General features: G+C 37.5%; 1 pseudogene; it reads right to left on the bottom strand.

Annotated features, from left to right (window-relative positions):
• Positions 1-5,279: 5,279 nt before the first annotated feature.
• The window catches only part of LOC131787204 (polycystin-1-like protein 2), a 5,628-nt pseudogene continuing 1,625 nt past the window's right edge, over positions 5,280-9,282 (bottom strand).

The following is a 9,282-nucleotide window of genomic DNA, read 5'->3' as shown; positions in this document are numbered from 1 at the left end:
ACCTACTATTGTAGAGGTGTCTTTAAAAATATTTTTTGGTGTGGCTGTTGTTCTTTGTTGATCTTTTTCACCATAGAGCTACTATTTAAGGCACTGAAGTTCAATTTTTATGTACACAAGGCACCCTCCTAGGTGGAAGAGTAGAAGACCGTAGAATGATGTTTACTAGGCACTTGCACTTACCACAATTATGTATTCAAGGAATACTATATCTGATTACATGATGTCTTTAACCATTTACACCCCAACATCAGTATGCATATTCTCCATAGTGTTCTATATACATTTGCTAAAATGTGCTAGCAAGGAGATCAAATTTGTTTAAAAATCAAGAAGTTCTTCAGTTGATTATCATTTCCTTTATTCTCATGACCATAATGTTTGATTCAGGGGTGATATTGAAAGGAGAAATTAGATGCTAGTTACTCTTAGGGATTAAAGTGTTAATAACTGTAAACATTTTATATGCTCCTTGCATTTGTTGGCGACAATAGTTAAGTTTGTTAGGAAAGCAAACAAACAAATGAACAGAAGACAGTATAATGAGGGAAACTGTAAACTTTACCATATGATAGAAGAAACATCACAGAATACTTAAGAAGGGAAACTTGAATTGCGCTAGCTAATGTCCTCTGTTGCCCTTCATGTTTTTGATCAAATAAACTTTAAACAGTTGTAGGGTTTGCTTGCAGTGTGTCAAATTATCAGTGTGGACTTGATTCTTCTCAGATGTCAGCTGGTAAAAGATAGATACTTAGAATAGATGTCCATAAGAAAAAGTACACACCGTCAAAAAAAACAAACAAACACACACACACTGAAGTGGTGGTTTGATTGATTTGTGATTTTTAGAATGACAGAAGCAGGAAAAACACATTGAACTTTTTTCCTATTTCCCAGTAAGTTCATTAGATTTTGGATTCTACATTTAAGCTGGGTACGTTTTAATTAATTCATATCATGCTTCATTATGGTTTGTTTACATGGAAAGGTAATTGTTATTATAGTTTTACAGATGTTTTGGTTGCCATCCCAATTAATATTCATAACAAAGTTTTAATTTAACATAGAATGTTTCAAGAACTTTTTTCCTTTCTCTTCAATACCATTTACTATTTCTAGAGCACAGTTAACCCTTTAACTCCCAAGATCTTATTAGTACCGTAATTTCCGGCTGATTACCCGTGGGCAATCTGTTAATTTTGCACAAACAGTTTTTGGTGCGGGTTATAGGAAGGTGCGGTTAATACGATAATTTTTAAAGCTTCCGGTAGAGGTTGAAAACTATGGGCAAGAAAAAAGCAAAGATGATAAGATCTACTTAAGATAGTCTTCAAAAAATCTGTGAGTTAACTCATTTATTTCGCGCAGATCTATAATGGTAATAGGATCGAGTGGAGTCCGATTCGGTCTGTAATCATACGAGTGATTAACTAAATCGGACGAACGCGAAGCAGGAGTCCGCTTTGTTAATCACGAGTTTTGTTATAGTCTTGATTACTCATTATAATAAGAGACTTAGATGCTCTCGATGAAAGCCGATGCAAATCGAAAACATGCAAAATTTTATCTTGTTTGTACACTTAGTTTCTTACCTTGTCAGTTTCATTGCTTTTTCCTTTGTTAAGTTCACAAGCAATTCTCACTTACACGGGAAGTTAAATTGAAAATAAAAGAATTTATTGTGGAAAAGCTGGCCTCAGAGCAATTCACATGAAAATGAAGCCGACATGTTCATTTCGTGGCGCTGCATAATTAATAGAATATTCGACGCATCAGTGAAATTACTTAGCTAGCACAGCCTTGATGTAAAGAGTATTTTCCTGTTTCAAGTGATTTCTTCGACTCAGTAGATCTCGAGATATCGATTTTTTTTGAGAACAGATTTTTACAAGTGGTATCATTCTCAATGAAAAAACGAAGACAAAAAGTGTGAAAATATTAAATTGCACGCTAAAGGATATCCTGTCAACAAAAACAATGAAGGAACTTTGTGAGTTGACAATTTTCTTTTGTTTCTGTCTGCCATATAGTTCTTGCGATGTTAGTTTTCAGAATTTGGTATTGGATCAACAAATAATCCCCTAATTAATACTTTTCTTAATTCTCATCACTTGTTTGCTTGATATTGTAAGGAGAAATTCTGTCTTGGTCACAAATGGTAGTTAAAGGGTTAAAGGAAGCAGGTTGTAAAAAACATGATAAATTTTCATTCAGGTGATTATTTGAATACAGGCAAAAGAGCCTTTTTCCACCTACACCCTCCTCAAGCCTGTTAGCTTATTATGTAGCATTTCAAACAGGGTGTATATGCCTCAAATTTTCCATTTCCTTGACTAATTAATTTGTGATAGTGTTTACAAGTTGTGGAAAATGGTTGGGTTGAAATATAGTTAAAAGACTTGCCAGTAGATAGTAAAATGAAAACTGTTTACATATCAATAAAATATATTGAATAAAGGGGGTAAGTTTTCAAAGAAACTGTGGTGCTGCGTCGGTGGAAGAGTATAGCAGGTAATTTAAGGGTATGCCGATTTGGCAGATAAATTTTTGTTCTAGTGTTTTGCGGCTTTCTGAACTGCCTAGATGTAAGGGAGGGCCGCAAACTGCTATATGCTGTTTTGAATGATTGGGGAGATTAAAGTGTCTATTGACTGGTTTGGATGCTTCCTTGTCATTTCTTTCCACGTCGCGAAGGTGTTCTCGGAATCGGTCACCTAGTCGTCTTCCTGTTTCGCCAATGTCAAACTTATTACAATAAGGGCAAGTTATGCAGTAAATAACATTTGCATAGTCCCCACAGAATCAACGAGCGCTTTTCATTCAACTAATTTATTCCTGTTTTCGCGTCACCATATTCCCAACTATAGCGTAGCTCCACTTTCTGCGCATAAACTCACCCACAACCCACAACTCCTCCAATCGCTCTGACGAAAGGCTTACGCTCCAAACGTCAGCTTTTTTACCCTTTACGGTGGCCAATGTACGTTTTCAACTCAGTTGTTAACACTAAATCACCTGCAATAAAATATATTGTTGCGTTTCATGTTAACATGTTGCAACAACTCCACCTTCCAGAAAATTCAATTAATGGCAAACATGAGAAAATAAAATTTAAAACTTTTCAACCTATTTAATATAGCCATTAACAACATCAACTCAACTTTTAAACTAAAGAGAAAACTCGACTGATGTTTGGAATTGATTTCTGTGATGTGGAAATGAAATCCAGGTATTATCTCAATTTTCTTGAAGACATCCTCACTATTTGCAGTTACAGCGGAGGATACCGAATTAAGTAACAGAAAAAAATCAGAAAGAGACGTCGTGTATCTCTAGCCAGAGGACAATCGTGAAACAAGAACAGCCTAAAGCGAAAAAGTTTTTAAAATTACAGGTTGAAAAACGTATTAAAAATTACTTTTCTTTTTCATTTTCTACGCTTACAGAGGAGGTTGAAACGTCAGGGAAAAACGGTGGGGCAAGCAGTCATACCTGGCAACTTCAAGAGAAGGTATAAGAGAAGCCAATGCGATTGTGGTGTATGGTTTTACTGACTAACTGTTGTCACGTGTATACACTTCAAACGACAAGTGATGTCTAATAACGCGAAGTAGTTTACCGTCGTTTCCTTCAATTTTGGCCCATTTTCCTTAACTGAAATTAAAAGCCACGTCAAATAGAGTTTAATTTCATCTGATGCTTACATCGTACACTTCATCTGAAGAAGAAAATATTCCCTGTCTTCGAGAATTTGCTCAAAACATCGGGAACAACAACGGAATCCCTTAGCTTTTTGAAGATACCGCTGCCTATGCATACTTCGATTTCGACCGTTGTCATACAACAGGAATAACAGTGATAACAAAGCAAGCTTAAAACAGCAGAGAACGCCGAAAACCACCGTGACGGATGCAATTAAAACAAAAAACAAAAAAAAACCACACTACAAGATGGAAGTAAATGCAATTGATTTCACGTGTAAAGTGGTCACATTTCGAAATATTTATCTTTGTAAATCGACCATATCGAACCATATTTCGTTCCCTATGCCATTCCTTATAACGTGTTCAAATTCTCAACGGTCCTCTCTTAAGTTAACACCGAGTCACACAACGCGTGACGCTTTCATGAATTAATCGTTTACTTTTTCTCGAGAAGTGAGCTTGGGACGCCTTTGTTCACACGAATCTGCACTCGAACTATCGCAGGAATCCTTGCATCTCCCTACCATTTTTCTTTCGATATATTAACGAGCAAAGTTAGAAATTAACCAGCCGCTAATCTTCATTGGTCGATGTGCTCTCGTGGGGAGTCCTAATTCGCGGTAAATTCAAACTAAATATAAACTAGTCTGTGAAAACGCCGTGACAAAAGAACAGGGCAGTTAAACGCCAGTAATGGGCTCCTGGTATGATGAAGGGCTGGAAAATAAACTAACAAGAGCTCCGCTTTTAAGATTAGCTAAACATATATATTATTTAGCTACACGAAGTAGGTAGTGCTAAAACGTAACTTCAAAATCGAATTGTCGAATCAGAAGTTAATTTAAATATTCACAACAAGGCCTGCAACTTAAAAAGAATCGAGCAAAAGAGCCATCATCCCTGGGACTCTTGATGTTCAAATTAAGTAGGCCGAAGACTCCTGCTGTCAAATTATGATCGGGGAGGGAGGGGGGGAATAAGTTCACATCGCAAATATGAACGATTGTCATTCACAATTTGTTTCATATATAAAGCGAACGAATGAGCGCTGCGAACGAATTAGTCTTTCATGCATCGCAACGTGAATAAAATCCTTCGAGCGCGTTTCCCACGGTATGATGTTTTTCTTTCACACATACTGAAATTTGTTTTTACTGACCGACACACTTCAAGGATTGGAGGCTATTTGTTGCCCACCACTGTGAAGTACCATTGTTCGTGTTTCTGATTGGACGACCGATGTATTTTCACAGTGTTGTCTGTTCACTATGCATGACATAAAACCGGTTTCGGAATATGTTATTTATTACTTAACGTAACATTAACTGCTATTAAAAAGGCATTTTTAACGCATCGTCCGCTTCTGCTCAATTTCATATTACTACAAATAAATATATCGCAGCGATGTGATTTTGCGCTGGATAAGGAACTGAATCATAGCCAAAGGCAAGTTAACCCCTAAACTCTTTCGAGTGCCTGGCATTTAATCTTTGCCTACAGTATCACCCCTGAATCAAACATGAAAGTCAAGAGAATAAAAAGTAATCACAGACTAAAGAAGCTCTTTTTTTATTAAAAACTTCTCTTTGTCAGTACTTTGTAGAGAAAAGTATGGAGAGTGTGCATACTGATGCTCGGTAGTAAAAGGTTAACGAGTTGGTTTGGACTCCATCGCATCTTTGTAATGACAGAAATGTTAAAGGCCAACTTTAAGGGAGAGAATCCTATACACCATCAAAGTAGTAGTAACGAAGCAATGAAGAATCGATAATTCACATGGTAAGTTCGTGTCAAACTCGGAACAAAATGGAAACAGAAGCCATCTTAATATCAATGAGAAAGGATTATTGAGTTGAGGAGAGAGAGAAACTCTTCTTCCTCTTTTTGGTCATCACCGTCGATGTTGTCCGTGCGTCTGATGAGTGCGCTTATTCTTTTATCTAAGTTCTCTAACCGTTCCTCTGTGCACTGAAGTATACTTTGAGAATTTACACAGAATGGTTCTGCGTCTGAGCGACACATGTTAACAAAAGTTGTTTCGTCGCAAAATAATTTAAACTCAGGTCGCCTTTTTCCTTCTTGGAATAAGTCCATAAAACGTTCCACGATGAAGCGCGCCATTTCAAGCTCTTCTGAACTTTCTTCTGCGTTATCCTTAGCGTCAGTGTAGGATTCGTTCAGGACAGACACCAACATATTCATAAGAAATACCGTCATCATTAACATGAACATAAGAACGAACGTTGGACCGATAAAAGGTTTATCTTTGCGAAGATCAGCCATTGGGACTGCTTTTCCCAACAAAAATTCAAATTGCGATATGACAGCGTGCAGATAACTAGAGTAATGATAAACTATGCCTCCAAAAAGCACCATTCCTGATATAACAAACGCGTTAAATACTATGACAAAGAAAACAAAATAGGACAGCTGGTAGCCCACAGACCGGCGGAAAGATGAAAACAAATATATGACATATGGATTAAAGCGAATAAGATTTAAAAGCTTCACAGTAACCATAAAAATCGCGAGAGCGATTGAAGAATTTTCCCAGCTGGCCCAATTTAGAGCAGAATGAAAATGAATTATTTCGAACGGATTTTTCTGAATTGCATTGATGCTGTTTAAGATTTTCTTGGATCTCATCATGTAGCACGCTACAGACGTTGCAGAAGAGATGATCATCAAGAAATCAACCATATTCCAGACAGACTTGAAAAATTCCATCCGTTGTCGGTAAAGGTGAAACAACATAATGACAAGGTAAAATAGCACCATTGCCAAGAATGAAAACTGACAAATGAGATAAAACATGAGAGCTCCCGACTCCGTACTGTACAACTCGAGGGTATCAACTCTCATTACTGTGTAGGCTGCACCAGCCGCGATCATCTCGTAGATAAATGTGACAATGCTAATAAGGTTCGTATTGATGTTAAACGCCGCCAATTGCAGGATTACAGCACGAGTTTTTCGATCAAGCCACCCGTTGCCAAAAGTCTCACCTAAGCTACGATTTGCTGTATGCTCATCATATCCCAAAACGGCTACGAATCCACCTCCATCATAAGTGTTGTACACGGCTTTCACAGGATAAGTGTCTAGCGTTTGAGCTGTCTGATAACGCCAGGGTTTTGGACAAATTCGAAGTGCCTTTGGCCAGGATGTATTGTAGGGAAGAGGCTGCCAACCTGGAAGACTCCACTCTGTTGTGTCCTCTATCTCTGGAGAGTAGTCGTAGTAGCAGTCTGGTATAGTTTCAGGATGTGATTCACAACGACCTTCAAAACACGATGAAAAGAATGATTAGAGTTTGAAACGGATCATTTTTACAGTTTACCCAATAAAAACAGCGTAATGTCATCAAACGTACTTTTGTGAATTCTTAACTGTCGCATCCAAGGCATGCCAATCAAAATAGACATCTTATTAGCAATGTAAACATCATTTTGCTCTTCAAGGCCATTATACCAGTCTTGGTTGTATACGTTTGGCAGAAACTGCTTTCTAAGCCATCCCCACAGTCGCTGAGAGTCAGTAACCTGATCACGGAGCACAAACGCGATGAGTTCAAATAACTGCATTGATAAATTGGATATTCACTTGTTTTAACTGACGTAAAAATACACTGAATTTTTCGACCAAGAGATATCCATTATTGTCGAACATATAAAAAACCTTACGACTATCAGGATACTTCAAAGTCGAAAAAGAAGAGAGAATAGCTTACTGAATATCATGCTCGTGAATCTTTTCCACTTTCTGCATGTAATTTTGGAGGTAAGTTAGGTTCCATCGACCAAACATTCTACAGTAGCCTATCTGAAAATATTAACCCGTTTTGTTTATTAAATTGGAATGAAAGATTTTGTTTTGATTACGCTCCACCGTATTCTTAGAAGATGAGCAAAACCCAGCTTCTACACTGCAGTTATATTTCACGCCTTGAACTCTATTATTTTAAGCTAAGGCCTCTTAATGATTCAAAGAATGAAAACGTATCATTTCATTTGAAATCGCAAGAACTACTGCCATCATCAGCAGGCTTAATTACATGTGTCAGTTTTAGCCCCTCAAATAACCATTTGAAATATACTGCCTACTTATGACGTGGCTTTGTCGTTTTAAATCATACATCATTATTATCGCCGTTGCCGTCATTTACATCATTATCATCGTCATTGTCATTATCATTACCATTATCATTAATATTATCATTTATATTATCATTACCATGACTAACATCACTTTCACATCAACAGTATCGCATTATAATTTCTTATGTTGATTTTTATCATTCGCAGAAATATAAAAACGAAATTGTTTATACCAGATCAAAGCTTGTGAAAGTATTTTTCATCTCTGTTGTCATCAAGAAACGATTCTCATTCTTGTTGCCATAGCAGACGACCGACAGCAGAAACACAAATACCAAATGCAGGACAATTTCCCTTGTTTTGAGTGCCAGTTGAGCCTCTTTCCTACTTCGTATGCGCATTTTCTCCATGAGGCTCTGTTTAAAGCGTTGTTTAGGATTTTCATTCAGGAAATCTAAGTCATTGTCTTGGAGTTTACCCTCTTTGACATCTCCCTCTTCCCCACCATCCTCTTTGTTTCTACTCAAAAGAAAGGAAACTAAAAGAACTGCTAACATGACCTTTGTTGGTTGCATAACAAAAACGTCTTGTCCATTGGAAATAAGAATGGACGCCAGCCACTGCTCAGCGACTTCCTTACCCCACATCAAACTGTAAAATAACGTAAATGTTGCTGCTGTCATAGTGGTGACAAAGCAGAGAAACCATGCGATGTATACACAGAAATATGGCAGGATACAGCCTTGACTGTTTATTTCAGCGACGAGTTGTTCTGTTTGAAAGGATTCCTTATATTTGTCCTCTTTCCTCTTCTCTCTTCTACTAGACTTAAACAGAAACACGATAAGTATATTTACAGGTGCAACTATTATAGCACTCTGTACTCCAATCACTATTTGTCTCCAGGAAAACTTGAAAGGTCCGATTTGTATTGCTCCCGCTGATTCCCCGCCAACATTATAGAACATGGCATTGGCTATCATTGCACTGAAGAGAATTGAAAGACAACAAGACGCTCTTTGCACACGCGTGAATGTACTACTGCACGGTTTGCCGAAGACTGACATCCACAAATGATTGTCAGCTATTTTCCTCCCAAAGCGCGACCTCACCTCTGCTGAAAAGGAAGTAGTTGCTTCGTTTTTCACACTAATTTCTACCTGTCCATCGTCCTTTTCTAGTGCAAGCCATCTATTAACGGAGAACACCCAGCGTTCTTCTGTTTGTCTGTCTCTTATTACCACTGTTTCTACAAACCAAGATGGATTTTCTCCCGAATTATCGTGCTCCAAAGTTATTTCGTTTAGATTTCCTAATGACTCGTTTGTGACCAAAACAAAACTATTTATACCTCCTCGACTAAAAATGTCCTCTAAATCACCATTTTTTTGAAGAGTGATGAGATCATGTTCATCGTTTTCTCCTTTTATGCTCATCGTTACGTTTGCCGTTGTTGCTGAATCTTTCCAAACGCCAGT

This window comes from Pocillopora verrucosa, chromosome 7, assembly GCF_036669915.1.
Source record: "Pocillopora verrucosa isolate sample1 chromosome 7, ASM3666991v2, whole genome shotgun sequence".
Classification (NCBI taxonomy): Eukaryota; Metazoa; Cnidaria; class Anthozoa; order Scleractinia; family Pocilloporidae; genus Pocillopora; species Pocillopora verrucosa.
This window is presented reverse-complemented; position numbering and strand designations above follow the sequence as displayed.